The sequence below is a fragment of the Phyllobates terribilis genome, unplaced genomic scaffold (assembly GCF_046119375.1).
Source record: "Phyllobates terribilis strain yellow unplaced genomic scaffold, ASM4611937v1 Scaffold_318__1_contigs__length_2195899, whole genome shotgun sequence".
Lineage (NCBI taxonomy): Eukaryota > Metazoa > Chordata > Amphibia > Anura > Dendrobatidae > Phyllobates > Phyllobates terribilis.
Window position 1 is genome coordinate 88,615 of NW_027363078.1, and position 17,412 is coordinate 106,026.

Sequence of the window (17,412 nt, forward strand, 5' to 3'; positions counted from 1 at the left end):
ATTGTAAGCTCCTAGGACAGGGTGTACATTATTCTGCATGCCCTCAGGAGCAGTCTGTATACTGTATATTAGATTGTAAGCTCCTAGGACAGGGTGTACATTATTCTGCATGCCCTCAGGAGCAGCCTATATATTGTATATTAGATTGTAAGCTCCTAGGACAGGGTGTACATTATTCTGCATGCCCTCAGGAGCAGCCTATATATTGTATATTAGATTGTAAGCTCCTAGGACAGGGTGTGCATTATTCTGCATGCCCTCAGGAGCAGTCTGTATATTGTATATTAGATTGTAAGCTCCTAGGACAGGGTGTACATTATTCTGCATGCCCTCAGGAGCAGTCTGTATATTGTATATTAGATTGTAAGCTCCTAGGACAGGGTGTACATTATTCTGCATGCCCTCAGGAGCAGCCTATATACTGTATATTAGATTGTAAGCTCCTAGGACAGGGTGTGCATTATTCTGCATGCCCTCAGGAGCAGTCTGTATACTGTGTATTAGATTGTAAGCTCATAGGACAGGGTGTGCATTATTCTGCATGCCCTCAGGAGCAGTCTGTATACTGTATATTAGATTGTAAGCTCCTAGGACAGGGTGTACATTATTCTACACGCCCTCAGGAGCAGTCTGTATACTGTATGTTAGATTGTAAGCTCCTAGGACAGGGTGTGCATTATTCTGCATGCCCTCAGGAGCAGTCTGTATATTGTATATTAGATTGTAAGCTCCTAGGAAAGGGTGTACATTATTCTGCATGCCCTCAGGAGCAGTCTGTATATTGTATATTAGATTGTAAGCTACTAGGACAGGGTGTGCATTATTCTGCATGCCCCCAGGAGCAGCCTATATATTGTATATTAGATTGTAAGCTCATAGGACAGGGTGTGCATTATTCTGCATGCCCTCAGGAGCAGTCTGTATATTGTATATTAGATTGTAAGCTCCTAGGACAGGGTGTACATTATTCTGCATGCCCTCAGGAGCAGTCTGTATATTGTATATTAGATTGTAAGCTCCTAGGACAGGATGTACATTATTCTGCATGCCCTCAGGAGCAGTCTGTATATTGTATATTAGATTGTAAGCTCCTAGTACAGGGTGTGTATTATTCTGCATGCCCTCAGGAGCAGTCTGTATATTGTATATTAGATTGTAAGCTCCTAGGACAGGGTGTACATTATTCTGCATGCCCTCAGGAGCAGCCTGTATATTGTATATTAGATTGTAAGCTCCTAGGACAGGATGTACATTATTCTGCATGCCCTCAGGAGCAGTCTGTATATTGTATATTAGATTGTAAGCTCCTAGTACAGGGTGTGTATTATTCTGCATGCCCTCAGGAGCAGTCTGTATATTGTATATTAGATTGTAAGCTCCTAGGACAGGGTGTACATTATTCTGCATGCCCTCAGGAGCAGTCTGTATACTGTATATTAGATTGTAAGCTCCTAGGACAGGGTGTGCATTATTCTGCATGCCCTCAGGAGCAGTCTGTATATTGTATATTAGATTGTAAACTCCTAGGACAGGGTGTGTATTATTCTGCATGCCCTCAGGAACAGTCTGTATATTGTATATTAGATTGTAAGCTCCTAGGACAGGGTGTACATTATTCTGCATGCCCTCAGGAGCAGTCTGTATATTGTATATTAGATTGTAAGCTCCTAGGACAGGGTGTGCATTATTCTGCATGCCCTCAGGAGCAGTCTGTATGCTGTATATTAGATTGTAAGCTCCTAGGACAGGGTGTACATTATTCTGCATGCCCTCAGGAGCAGTCTGTATATTGTATATTAGATTGTAAGCTCCTAGGACAGGGTGTACATTATTCTGCATGCCCTCAGGAGCAGCCTATATACTGTATATTAGATTGTAAGCTCCTAGGACAGGGTGTGCATTATTCTGCATGCCCTCAGGAGCAGTCTGTATACTGTGTATTAGATTGTAAGCTCATAGGACAGGGTGTGCATTATTCTGCATGCCCTCAGGAGCAGTCTGTATACTGTATATTAGATTGTAAGCTCCTAGGACAGGGTGTACATTATTCTACACGCCCTCAGGAGCAGTCTGTATACTGTATGTTAGATTGTAAGCTCCTAGGACAGGGTGTGCATTATTCTGCATGCCCTCAGGAGCAGTCTGTATATTGTATATTAGATTGTAAGCTCCTAGGAAAGGGTGTACATTATTCTGCATGCCCTCAGGAGCAGTCTGTATATTGTATATTAGATTGTAAGCTACTAGGACAGGGTGTGCATTATTCTGCATGCCCCCAGGAGCAGCCTATATATTGTATATTAGATTGTAAGCTCATAGGACAGGGTGTGCATTATTCTGCATGCCCTCAGGAGCAGTCTGTATATTGTATATTAGATTGTAAGCTCCTAGGACAGGATGTACATTATTCTGCATGCCCTCAGGAGCAGTCTGTATATTGTATATTAGATTGTAAGCTCCTAGTACAGGGTGTGTATTATTCTGCATGCCCTCAGGAGCAGTCTGTATATTGTATATTAGATTGTAAGCTCCTAGGACAGGGTGTACATTATTCTGCATGCCCTCAGGAGCAGTCTGTATACTGTATATTAGATTGTAAGCTCCTAGGACAGGGTGTGCATTATTCTGCATGCCCTCAGGAGCAGTCTGTATATTGTATATTAGATTGTAAACTCCTAGGACAGGGTGTGTATTATTCTGCATGCCCTCAGGAACAGTCTGTATATTGTATATTAGATTGTAAGCTCCTAGGACAGGGTGTACATTATTCTGCATGCCCTCAGGAGCAGTCTGTATATTGTATATTAGATTGTAAGCTCCTAGGACAGGGTGTGCATTATTCTGCATGCCCTCAGGAGCAGTCTGTATGCTGTATATTAGATTGTAAGCTCCTAGGACAGGGTGTACATTATTCTGCATGCCCTCAGGAGCAGCCTGTATATTGTATATTAGATTGTAAGCTCCTAGGACAGGGTGTGCATTATTCTGCATGCCCTCAGGAGCAGTCTGTATGCTGTATATTAGATTGTAAGCTCCTAGGACAGGGTGTGCATTATTCTGCATGCCCTCAGGAGCAGTCTGTATGCTGTATATTAGATTGTAAGCTCCTAGGACAGGGTGTACATTATTCTGCATGCCCTCAGGAGCAGCCTGTATATTGTATATTAGATTGTAAGCTCCTAGGACAGGGTGTGCATTATTCTGCATGCCCTCAGGAGCAGTCTGTATATTGTATATTAGGCTGTAAGCTCCTAGGACAGGGTGTGCATTATTCTGCATGCCCTCAGGAGCAGCCTGTATACTGTATATTAGATTGTAAGCTCCTAGGACAGGGTGTGCATTATTCTGCATGCCCTCAGGAGCAGTCTGTATACTGTATATTAGATTGTAAGCTCCTAGGACAGGGTGTGCATTATTCTGCATGCCCTCAGGAGCAGTCTGTATATTGTATATTAGATTGTAAGCTCCTAGGACAGGGTGTACATTATTCTGCATGCCCTCAGGAGCAGTCAGTATATTGTATATTAGATTGTAAGCTCCTAGGACAGGATGTGCATTATTCTGCATGCCCTCAGGAGCAGTCTGTATATTGTATATTAGATTGTAAGCTCCTAGGACAGGGTGTGCATTATTCTGCATGCCCTCAGGAGCAGTCTGTATACTGTATATTAGATTGTAAGCTCCTAGGACAGGGTGTACATTATTCTGCATGCCCTCAGGAGCAGTCTGTATATTGTATATTAGAGTTTAAGCTCCTAGGACAGGGTGTACATTATTCTGCATGCCGTCAAGAGCAGTCTATATATTGTATATTAGATTGTAAGCTCCTAGGACAGGGTGTACATTATTCTGCATGCCCTCAGGAGCAGTCTATATATTGTATATTAGATTGTAAGCTCCTAGGACAGGGTGTACATTATTCTGCATGCCCTCAGGAGCAGTCTGTATATTGTATATTAGATTGGAAGCTCCTACGACAGGGTGTGCATTATTCCGCATGCCCTCAGGAGCAGCCTATATATTGTATATTAGATTGTAAGCTCCTAGGACAGGGTGTGCATTATTCTGCATGCCCTCAAGAGCAGCCTATATATTGTATATTAGATTGTAAGCTCCTAGGACAGGGTGTACATTATTCTGCATGCCCTCAGGAGCAGCCTGTATAATATAATAATAATAATAATCTTTATTTATATAGCGCCGACATATTCCGCAGCTCTTAACAATTCACAGGTTCATAAACAACAGTCATAAGCAACATAGCTAAAGATAATACAATAATTAGAGCAAAAATAATGGCAACCCTGCTCGTAAGAGCTTACAATCTACAATGACGTGGGGTGACACAAAGTACAATGGCTTATCTACAAGGATGGTCCAGCCATCTTGAGGGGATGAGGGATAGATAAAGGCTGCATGAGCTCATCACCAGCCAGTATTTGTGGTGCTTTTTGGTTCGGTGGAGAGTTGTGTGGAGAAATAAGGGATGGGTTATAAGAAGATAAAAGGACTTCGATTAGGGAAGGTGATAGGCTGCCCTAAACAGGTGTGTTTTTAGGGAGCGCCTAAAACTGTGTAAATTGTGGTTCATCCTAATTTCCTGGGGTAGAGCATTCCAAAGAATAGGTGCAGCTCAAGAGAAGTTTTAAAGCAGATAGTGGGAGGTACGGATTAGTGTGGATGTTAGTCGAAAGTCGCTTGCGGAGCGTAGAGAACGGGTAGGCCGATAAACAGAAATGAGGGAAGAGATGTAGGGTGGTGCCGCACTGTGGAGAGCTTTGTGGGTGAGAACAAGCAATTTCAATTGGATCCTATAATTCATGGGCAGCCAGTGCAATGACTGGCACAGAGCGGAGGAGTCTGAGTAACGGTTAGCCAAATACATGACCCTGGCAACAGCATTAAAGATGGACTGGAGGGGGGAAAGTCGAGTGAGGGGGAGGCCAATTATTAGAGAGTTACAGTAGTCGAGGCGGGAGTGGATCAGGGCAACAGTGAGGGGTTTTTTTGTTTTCAAGGTGAGAAAGTGGCGGATTCTAGAGATGTTCTTCAGGTGCAAGCGACAAGAGTGGGCAAGAGATTGTATGTGGAAGGTGAAGGAAAGATTGGTGTCAAACACAACGCCCAGACAGCACGCCTGCTGGCTCGGCATTATTGTGGTGCCACACACGGAAAGAGAGATGTCAGATTTAGAGAGGTGAGCAGACGGCGGGAGTAGAAGAAGTTCAGTTTTGGAAAGGTTGAGTTTCAGGTAGAGAGCGGACATGATGTTAGAAACTGCGGCCAGACAGTCACTGGCGTTCTGTAGTACAGCGGGGGTAAGGTCAGGGGATGAGGTGTATAGTTGTGTGTCATCAGCATAAAGATGGTACTGAAAACCAAGTTTGCTGATGGTCTATTCAACTGGGGCTGTGTAGAGAGAGAATAAAAGAGGGCCAAGGACTGAACCCTGAGGAACCCCAATAGTGAGAGGAAGAGGGGAAGAAGTGGAGCCAGCGAACGATACACTGAAAGAGCGGTCAGATAGGTAGAAGGAGAACCAGGAGAGAGCAGTGTCCTTAATGCCGATTGAGTGGAGCGTAGAGAGTAGGAGGTGGTGGTCAACGGTGTCAAAGGCTGCAGAGAGGTCAAGAAGAATGAGGGTCACCATTACATTTTGCTGTCAGAAGGTCATTGGTTACTTTGATGAGTGCAGTTTCTGTAGAATATAGGGGATGGAAGCCGAACTGTGATGGGTCTAGAAGAGAGTGAGTGGAGAGGTAACTGGTAAGGCGGGAGTAGACCAGGCGCTCCAAGAGTTTAGAGATGAAGGGAAGATTGGAGACTGGTCTGTAGTTGTTTGTGCAGGAAAGGTCAAGAGAGGGCTTTTTTTAATAATGGAGTAATGATGGAGTGTTTGAAGGAGGAGGGGAAGATACCAGAAGAGAGGGAGAGGTTGAAGATTTTAGTTAGGCGAGTAGTGACGACTGAAGAAAGAGACTGGAGTAGATGTGAGGGGATGGGGTCAGTGGTGCATGTAGTGGGATGGGAAGAAGAGAGGAGCCTGGAGACTCTGTCTTCTGTGACTGGGTCATATGTGGAGAGTGATGCAGAGGGGATGTGGGGAGGGATGGGATTCACGGCTCTTGGTGGCTGGGAGCTAATTTCCTGATGGATGGTGTCTATTTTCTCTGTGAAGTAGGAGGCCAAGTACTTGGTACAAATGTCTGTGATGGGGGCCTGCACTTTGAAGGGCAGCGTTATATGTTTTTAACATAAATTTGTAGTGGATAAAGTCTTCTAGTGTGCGAGTTTTCCTCCATAGGCGTTCGGCACTTCTAGAGCAACGCTGGAGAAATCGGTTTTGCGGTGTGAGCCAGGGCTGTTTTGTTCTGTGTTTAGAGGTTCTGAGGGTGACGGGCGCTACTTGGTCCAGCGTGCTTCTGAGGGTGTCATTGTAGTGGTTTACAGCCAGATCAGGACAGGAAAAAGAGGAGACTGTGGACAGTGATGAGTAAAGGGAGTCTGTAAGTGTATGAGGGTTAATGGCTTGTAGAATTCTGAATGTGTGATAGGTAGGAGTGTGCTGGGGCAGGCAAGGATTTGTGAGTGTGATAGAGAGAATGTTATGATCAGAGAGGGGAAGAGGGGAGTTATTTAGGTGGGGGATTGAACTAAGCCGGACAAAGACCAGATCAAGGGTGTTTCCATCTTTGTGTGTCTCAGAGGTTGATAGCTGTGAGAGGCCAAGAGAAGTGGTTAAAGATAGAAGCTGGGATGCGGATGAGGAGGTGGGGCTGTTTATGGGGATGTTGAAGTCTCCCAGGATAAGGGTTGGTAAATCTGAGGACATGAAGTGCGGCAGCCAGGCAGAAAAATGGTCAAGGAACTGGGTGGGTGAGCCTGGGGAACGGTATACGACCGCTACTCTGAGGGAGAGGGGATGGAAGAGCCTGATTGTGTGGACCTCAAAAGAAGGGAATGAGAGTGATGGTGCTGGGGGGATGACCTGGAAGGTGCAATGTGGGGACAGGAGTATGCCGACCCCACCACCAAGTCTGTTTGCAGGTCTCGGGGAATGGGAAAAATGCAGGCCGCCATGAGAAATAGCAGCAGGGGAGACAGTGTCAGAATCCTGGATCCAGGTTTCAGTGAGGGCCTGCAGATTGAAAGCGTTGGTCAGAAAGTAATTGTGCAGGAAAGGAAGCTTGTTGCATATAGACCGTGGATTCCTCAGTGCGCAATTGAAGGAGGTAGATGAAGGAGTACAGCTGATGTTAATAAGGTTAGCAGGGTTTCGATGTGAGGTAAGGGAGAGGTTGAGGTTGGTGGAGGGTGGTCCGGGGCTAGAAGAGATATCCCCTGAAATGAGTAGTAGCAGTTAAAAGAGAAAGAGCAGATAGTTTTTGGATTTGTGACATGATTTCCTGTGCAATACCTTTGGATAAGATAGAGTGAGATTTTTCAGGAAGTTCAAAAGAGCATGGGAGCTGTACATAGGAGAGGGAAGGAGAGAGGGGCAGATATGGATGAGTGATGATGGAGGGGGGATAGGGCGGTCAATGTGGATGAAAAAAAGGACACAGGAATATGGATGCAGGAGTAAAGTACATAGTTAGAAGAGAGTATAAAGTGTCGGTTACCTGACTCCTGCCCTGAATGACTGCCATTGAAATGACTGTCAAACACTTGTTGAACAGGACACTTTGCTGAAGAGGACACGTGCGTGCACCCCTAATGGTGCATCTAGATTTATAGGAAGGACTATAGCATCAGATGAGAGGGATTGTGGGAGCTGCTTGTGACTAAATTGGCAGCTGCTCAGCTCACCAGGGAGTGGATAGCTGATCAAAGACACAGACCTAACACACTATGCCTAACACAGTATAACACCTTTCACCATCAGATAAAGTCTACAATGATGGAAGGACAGACAGTGACTATTGAATACATTGCATCAAATAACAGAGCACAGATACAGCAATCAGACACATTATACCATAGAAATGGTTTCAAGATGTGAGGTCAGCAGATGACATAGATCCAGCAAGCAGAGATGTTATACCATAGAAATGGTGTCAAGAGGAGATTTCAGCAGATGACATAGATCCAGCAAGCAGAGATGCTATACCATAGAAATGGTTTCAAGATGAGAGTTCAGCAGATGACATAGATCCAGCAAGCAGAGATGTTATACCATAGAAATGCTTTCAACATGAGCGTTCAGATGATGACATAGATCCAGCAAGCAGAGATGTTATACCATAGAAATGGTTTCAAGATGAGATTTCAGCTGATGACATAGATCCAGCAAGCAGAGATGTTATACCATAGAAATGGTTTCAAGATGAGAGTTCAGCAGATGAAATAGATCCAGCAAGCAGAGATGTTATACCCTAGAAATGGTTTCAAGATGAAAGTTCAGCAGATGCCATAGATCCAGCAAGCAGAGATGTTATACCATAGAAATGGTTTCAAGATGAGAGTTCAGCAGATGACATAGATCCAGCAAGCAGAGATGTTATACCATAGAAATGGTTTCAAGATGAGAGTTCAGCACATGACATAGATCCAGCAAGCAGAGATGTTATACCATAGAAATGGTTTCAAGATGAGAGTTCAGCAGATGACATAGATCCAGGAAGCAGAGGTGTTATACCATAGAAATGGTTTCAAGATGAGAGTTCAGCAGATGACACAGATCCAGCAAGCAGAGATGTTATACCATAAAATTGGTTTCAAGATGAGAGTTCAGCAGATGACATAGATCCAGCAAGCAGAAATGTTATACCATAGAAATGGTTTCAAGAGGAGAGTTCAGCAGATGACATAGATCCAGCAAGCAGAGATGCTTTACCATAGAAATGGTTTCAAGATGAGAGTTCAGCAGATGACACAGATCCAGCAAGCAGAGATGTTATACCATAGAAATGGTTTCAAGATGAGAGTACAGCAGATGACATGGATCCTGCAAACAGAGATGTTATACCATAGAAACGGATTCAAGATGAGAGTTCAGCAGATGACATAGATCCAGCAAGCAGAGATGTTAAACCATAGAAATGATTTCAAGATGAGAGTTCAGCAGATGACATAGATCCAGCAAGCAGAGATGTTATACCATAGAAATGGTTTCAAGATGAGAGTTCAGCAGATGACATAGATCCAGCAAGCAGAGATGCTATACCATAGAAATGGTTTCAAGATGAGAGTTCAGCAGATGAAACAGATCCAGCAAGCAGAGATGTTATACCATATAAATGGTTTCAAGATGAGAGTTCAGCAGGTGACATAGATCCAGCAAGCAGAGATGTTATACCATAGAAATGGTTTCAAGATGAGAGCTCAGCTGATGACATAGATCCAGCAAGCAGAGATGTTATACCATAGAAATGGTTTCAAGATGAGAGTTCAGCAGATGCCATAGATCCAGCAAACAGAGATATTATACCATAGAAATGGTTTCAAGATGAGAGTTCAGCAGATGACATAGATCCAGCGAGCAGAGATGTTATACCATAGAAATGGTTTCAAGATGAGAGTTCAGCAGATGACATAGATCGAGCAAGCAGAGATGTTATACCATAGAAATGGTTTCAAGATGAGAGTTCAGCAGATGACATAGATCATGCAAGCAGAGATGTTATACCAAAGAAATTGTTTCAAGATGAGAGTTCAGCAGATGACATAGATCCAGCAAGCAGAGATGTTATACCATAGAAATGGTTTCAAGATTAGACTTCAGCTGATGACATAGATCCAGCAAGCAGAGATGTTATACCATAGAAATGGTTTCAAGATGAGAGTTCAGCAGATGACATATATCCAGCAAGCAGAGATGTTATACCATAGAAATGGTTTCAAGATGAGAGTTCAGCAGATGACATAGATCCAGCAAGCAGAGATGTTATACCATAGAAATGGTTTCAAGAAGAGAGTTCAGCAGGTGACATAGATCCAGCAAGCAGAGATGTTATACCATAGGAATGGTTTCAAGATGAGAGTTCAGCAGATGACACAGATCCAGCAAGCAGAGATGTTATACCATAGAAATGGTTTCAAGATGAGTGTTCAGCAGATGACATAAATCCAGCAAGCAGAGATACTATACCATAGAAATGGTTTCAAGATGAGAATTCAGCAGATGAAATAGATCCAGCAAGCAGAGATGTTATACCATAGAAATGGTTTCAAGATGAGAGTTCAGCAGATGACATAGATCCAGCAAGCAGAGATGTTATACCATAGAAATGGTTTCAAGATGAGAGTTCAGCAGATGACACAGATCCAGCAAGCAGAGATGTTATACCATAGAAATGGTTTCAAGATGAGAGTTCAGCAGATGACATGGATCCTGCAAGCAGAGATGTTATACCATAGAAATGGTTTCAAGATGAGAGTTCAGCAGATGACATAGATCCAGCAAGCAGAGATGTTAAACCATAGAAATAGTTTCAAAATGAGAGTTAAGCAGATGACATAGATCCAGCAAGCAGAGATGTTATACCATAGAAATGATTTCAAGATGAGAGTTCAGCAGATGACATAGATCCAGCAAGCAGAGATGCTATACCATAGAAATGGTTTCAAGATTAGAATTCAGCAGATGAAATAGATCCAGCAAGCAGAGATGTTATACCATAGAAATGGTTTCAAGATGTGAGTTCAGCAGATGACATAGATCCAGCAAGCAGAGATGTTATACCATAGAAATGGTTTCAAGATGAGAGTTCAGCAGATGACATAGATCGAGCAAGCAGAGATGATATTCCATATAAATGGTTTCAAGATGAGAGCTCAGCAGATGACATAGATCCAGCAAGCAGAGATGTTAAACCATAGAAATGGTTTCAAAATGAGAATTCAGCAGATGACATAGATCCAGCAAGCAGAGATGTTATACCATAGAAATGGTTTCAAGATGAGAGATCAGCTGATGACATAGATCCAGCAAGCAGAGATGTTATACCATAGAATTGGTTTCAAGATGAGAGTTCAGCAGATGACATAGATCCAGCAAGCAGAAATGTTATACCATAGAAATGGTTTCAAGAGGAGAGTTCAGCAGATGACATAGATCCAGCAAGCAGAGATGCTATACCATAGAAATGGTTTGAAGATGAGAGTTCAGCAGATGACATAGATCCAGCAAGCAGAGATGTTATACCATAGAAATGGTTTCAAGATGAGACTTCAGCAGATGACACAGATCCAGCAAGCAGAGATGTTATACCATAGAAATGGTTTCAAGATGAGAGTTCAGCAGATGACATGGATCCTGCAAGCAGAGATGTTATACCATAGAAATGGTTTCAAGATGAGAGTTCAGCAGATGACATAGATCCAGCAGGCAGAGATGTTAAACCATAGAAATGGTTTCAAGATGAGAGTTCAGCAGATGACATAGATCCAGCAAGCAGAGATGTTATACCATAGAAATGGTTTCAAGATGAGAGTTCAGCAGATGAAATAGATCCAGCAAGCAGAGATGTTATACCATAGAAATGGTTTCAAGATGAGAGTTCAGCAGATGACATAGATCCAGCAAGTAGAGATGTTATACCATAGAAATGGTTTCAAGATGAGAGTTCAGCAGGTGACATAGATCCAGCAAGCAGAGATGTTGTACCATAGAAATGGTTTCAAGATGAGAGTTCAGCAGATGACATAGATCCAGCAAGCAGAGATGTTATACCATAGAAATGGTTTCAAGATGAGAGATCAGCAGATGACATAGATCCAGCAAGCAGAGATGTTATACCATAGAAATGGTTTCAAGATGAGAGTTCAGCAGATGAAATAGATCCAGCAAGCAGAGATGTTATACCATAGAAATGGTTTCAAGATGAGAGTTCAGCAGGTGACAAAGATCCAGCAAGCAGAGATGTTGTACCATAGAAATGGTTTCAAGATGAGAGTTCAGCTGATGACATAGATCCAGCAAGCAGAGATGTTATACCATAGATATGGTTTCAAGATGAGAGTTCAGCAGATGCCATAGATCCAGCAAGCAGAGATATTATACCATAGAAATGGTTTCAAGATGAGAGTTCAGCAGATGACATAGATCCAGCAAGCAGAGATGTTATACCATAGAAATGGCTTCAAGATGAGAGTTCAGCAGATGACATAGATCCAGCAAGCAGAGATGTTATACCATAGAAATGGTTTCAAGATGAGAGTTGAGCAGATGACATAGATCCAGCAAGCAGAGATGTTATACCATAGAAATTGTTTCAAGATGAGAGTTCAGCAGATGACATAGATCCAGCAAGCAGAGATGTTATACCATAGAAATGGTTTCAAGATGAGAGTTCAGCAGATGACATAGATCCAGCAAGCAGAGATGTATACCATAGAAATGGTTTCAAGATGAGAGTTCAGCTGATGACATAGATCCAGCAAGCAGAGATGTTATACCATAGAAATGGTTTCAAGATGAGAGTTCAGCAGGTGACATAGATCCAGCAAGCAGAGATGTTGTACCATAGAAATGGTTTCAAGATGAGAGTTCAGCTGATGACATAGATCCAGCAAGCAGAGATGTTATACCATAGATATGGATTCAAGATGAGAGTTCAGCAGATGCTATAGATCCAGCAAGCAGAGATATTATACCGTAGAAATGGTTTCAAGATGAGTTCAGCAGATGACATAGATCTAGCAAGCAGAGATGTTATACCATAGAAATGGTTTCAAGATGAGAGTTCAGCAGATGACATAGATCGAGCAAGCAGAGATGTTATACCATAGAAATGGTTTCAAGGTGAGAGTTGAGCAGATGACATAGATCCAGCAAGCAGAGATGTTATACCATAGAAATTATTTCAAGATGAGAGTTCAGCAGATGACATAGATCCAGCAAGCAGAGATGTTATACCATAGAAATGGTTTCAAGATGAGAGTTCAGCAGATGACATAGATCCAGCAAGCAGAAATGTTATACCATAGAAATGGTTTCAAGAGGAGAGTTCAGCAGATGACATAGATCCAGCAAGCAGAGATGCTTTACCATAGAAATGGTTTCATGATGAGAGTTCAGCAGATGACACAGATCCAGCAAGCAGAGATGTTATACCATAGAAATGGTTTCAAGATGAGAGTACAGCAGATGACATGGATCCTGCAAACAGAGATGTTATACCATAGAAACGGATTCAAGATGAGAGTTCAGCAGATGACATAGATCCAGCAAGCAGAGATGTTAAACCATAGAAATGATTTCAAGATGAGAGTTCAGCAGATGACATAGATCCAGCAAGCAGAGATGTTATACCATAGAAATGGTTTCAAGATGAGAGTTCAGCAGATGACATAGATCCAGCAAGCAGAGATGCTATACCATAGAAATGGTTTCAAGATGAGAGTTCAGCAGATGAAACAGATCCAGCAAGCAGAGATGTTATACCATATAAATGGTTTCAAGATGAGAGTTCAGCAGGTGACATAGATCCAGCAAGCAGAGATGTTATACCATAGAAATGGTTTCAAGATGAGAGCTCAGCTGATGACATAGATCCAGCAAGCAGAGATGTTATACCATAGAAATGGTTTCAAGATGAGAGTTCAGCAGATGCCATAGATCCAGCAAACAGAGATATTATACCATAGAAATGGTTTCAAGATGAGAGTTCAGCAGATGACATAGATCCAGCGAGCAGAGATGTTATACCATAGAAATGGTTTCAAGATGAGAGTTCAGCAGATGACATAGATCGAGCAAGCAGAGATGTTATACCATAGAAATGGTTTCAAGATGAGAGTTCAGCAGATGACATAGATCATGCAAGCAGAGATGTTATACCAAAGAAATTGTTTCAAGATGAGAGTTCAGCAGATGACATAGATCCAGCAAGCAGAGATGTTATACCATAGAAATGGTTTCAAGATTAGACTTCAGCTGATGACATAGATCCAGCAAGCAGAGATGTTATACCATAGAAATGGTTTCAAGATGAGAGTTCAGCAGATGACATATATCCAGCAAGCAGAGATGTTATACCATAGAAATGGTTTCAAGATGAGAGTTCAGCAGATGACATAGATCCAGCAAGCAGAGATGTTATACCATAGAAATGGTTTCAAGAAGAGAGTTCAGCAGGTGACATAGATCCAGCAAGCAGAGATGTTATACCATAGGAATGGTTTCAAGATGAGAGTTCAGCAGATGACACAGATCCAGCAAGCAGAGATGTTATACCATAGAAATGGTTTCAAGAGGAGAGTTCAGCAGATGACATAGATCCAGCAAGCAGAGATGTTATACCATAGAATTGATTTCAAGATGAGAGTTCAGCAGATGATATAGATCCAGCAAGCAGAGATGTTATACCATAGAAATGGTTTCAAGATGAGAGTTCAGCAGATGACATAGATCCAGCAAGCAGAGATGGTATACCATAGAAATGGTTTCAAGATGAGAGTTCAGCAGATGACATAGATCCAGCAAGCAGAGATGTTATACCATAGAAATGGTTTCAAGATGAGCGTTCAGCTGATGACATAGATCCAGCAAGCAGAGATGTTATGCCATAGAAATGGTTTCAAGATGATATTTCAGCAGATGACATAGATCCAGCAAGCAGAGATGCTATACCATAGAAATGGTTTCAAGATGAGAGTTCAACAGATGAAATAGATCCAGCAAGCAGAGATGTTATACCATAGAAATGGTTTCAAGATGAGAGTTCAGAAGGTGACATAGATCCAGCAAGCAGAGATGTTATACCATAGAAATGGTTTCAAGATGAGAGTTCAGCTCATGACATAGATCCAGCAAGCAGAGATGTTATACCATAGAAATGATTTCAAGATGAGAGTTCAGCAGATGCCATAGATCCAGCAAGCAGAGATATTATACAATAGAAATGGTTTCAAGATGAGAGTTCAGCAGATGACATAGATCCAGCAAGCAGAGATGTTATACCATAGAAATGGTTTCAAGATGAGAGTTCAGCAGATGACATAGATCCAGCAAGCAGAGATGTTATACCATAGAAATGGTTTCATGATGAGAGTTCAGCTGATGACATAGATCGAGCAAGCAGAGATGTTATACCATAGAAATGGTTTCAAGATGAGAGTTCAGCAGATGACATAGATCGAGCAAGCAGAGATGTTATACCATAGAAATGGTTTCAAGATGAGAGTTAAGCAGATGACATAGATCCAGGAAGCAGAGATGTTATACCATAGAAATGGTTTCAAGATGAGAGTTCAGCAGATGACACAGATCCAGCAAGCAGAGATGTTATACCATAGAATTGGTTTCAAGATGAGAGTTCAGCAGATGACATAGATCCAGCAAGCAGAAATGTTATACCATAGAAATGGTTTCAAGAGGAGAGTTCAGCAGATGACATAGATCCAGCAAGCAGAGATGCTATACCATAGAAATGGTTTCAAAATGAGAGTTCAGCAGATGACATAGGTCCAGCAAGCAGAGATGTTATACCATAGAAATGGTTTCAAGATGAGAGTTCAGCAGATGACACAGATCCAGCAAGCAGAGATGTTATACCATAGAAATGGTTTCAAGATGAGAGTTCAGCAGATGACATGGATCCTGCAAGCAGAGATGTTATACCATAGAAATGGTTTCAAGATGAGAGTTCAGCAGATGACATAGATCCAGCAAGCAGAGATGTTAAACCATAGAAATGGTTTCAAGATGAGAGTTAAGCAGATGACATAGATCCAGCAAGCAGAGATGTTATACCATAGAAATGGTTTCAAGATGAGTGTTCAGCAGATGACATAAATCCAGCAAGCAGAGATACTATACCATAGAAATGGTTTCAAGATGAGAATTCAGCAGATGAAATAGATCCAGCAAGCAGAGATGTTATACCATAGAAATGGTTTCAAGATGAGAGTTCAGCAGATGACATAGATCCAGCAAGCAGAGATGTTATACCATAGAAATGGTTTCAAGATGAGAGTTCAGCAGATGACACAGATCCAGCAAGCAGAGATGTTATACCATAGAAATGGTTTCAAGATGAGAGTTCAGCAGATGACATGGATCCTGCAAGCAGAGATGTTATACCATAGAAATGGTTTCAAGATGAGAGTTCAGCAGATGACATAGATCCAGCAAGCAGAGATGTTAAACCATAGAAATAGTTTCAAAATGAGAGTTAAGCAGATGACATAGATCCAGCAAGCAGAGATGTTATACCATAGAAATGATTTCAAGATGAGAGTTCAGCAGATGACATAGATCCAGCAAGCAGAGATGCTATACCATAGAAATGGTTTCAAGATTAGAATTCAGCAGATGAAATAGATCCAGCAAGAAGAGATGTTATACCATAGAAATGGTTTCAAGATGTGAGTTCAGCAGATGACATAGATCCAGCAAGCAGAGATGTTATACCATAGAAATGGTTTCAAGATGAGAGTTCAGCAGATGACATAGATCGAGCAAGCAGAGATGATATTCCATATAAATGGTTTCAAGATGAGAGCTCAGCAGATGACATAGATCCAGCAAGCAGAGATGTTAAACCATAGAAATGGTTTCAAAATGAGAATTCAGCAGATGACATAGATCCAGCAAGCAGAGATGTTATACCATAGAAATGGTTTCAAGATGAGAGATCAGCTGATGACATAGATCCAGCAAGCAGAGATGTTATACCATAGAATTGGTTTCAAGATGAGAGTTCAGCAGATGACATAGATCCAGCAAGCAGAAATGTTATACCATAGAAATGGTTTCAAGAGGAGAGTTCAGCAGATGACATAGATCCAGCAAGCAGAGATGCTATACCATAGAAATGGTTTGAAGATGAGAGTTCAGCAGATGACATAGATCCAGCAAGCAGAGATGTTATACCATAGAAATGGTTTCAAGATGAGACTTCAGCAGATGACACAGATCCAGCAAGCAGAGATGTTATACCATAGAAATGGTTTCAAGATGAGAGTTCAGCAGATGACATGGATCCTGCAAGCAGAGATGTTATACCATAGAAATGGTTTCAAGATGAGAGTTCAGCAGATGACATAGATCCAGCAGGCAGAGATGTTAAACCATAGAAATGGTTTCAAGATGAGAGTTCAGCAGATGACATAGATCCAGCAAGCAGAGATGTTATACCATAGAAATGGTTTCAAGATGAGAGTTCAGCAGATGAAATAGATCCAGCAAGCAGAGATGTTATACCATAGAAATGGTTTCAAGATGAGAGTTCAGCAGATGACATAGATCCAGCAAGTAGAGATGTTATACCATAGAAATGGTTTCAAGATGAGAGTTCAGCAGGTGACATAGATCCAGCAAGCAGAGATGTTGTACCATAGAAATGGTTTCAAGATGAGAGATCAGCAGATGACATAGATCCAGCAAGCAGAGATGTTATACCATAGAAATGGTTTCAAGATGAGAGATCAGCAGATGACATAGATCCAGCAAGCAGAGATGTTATA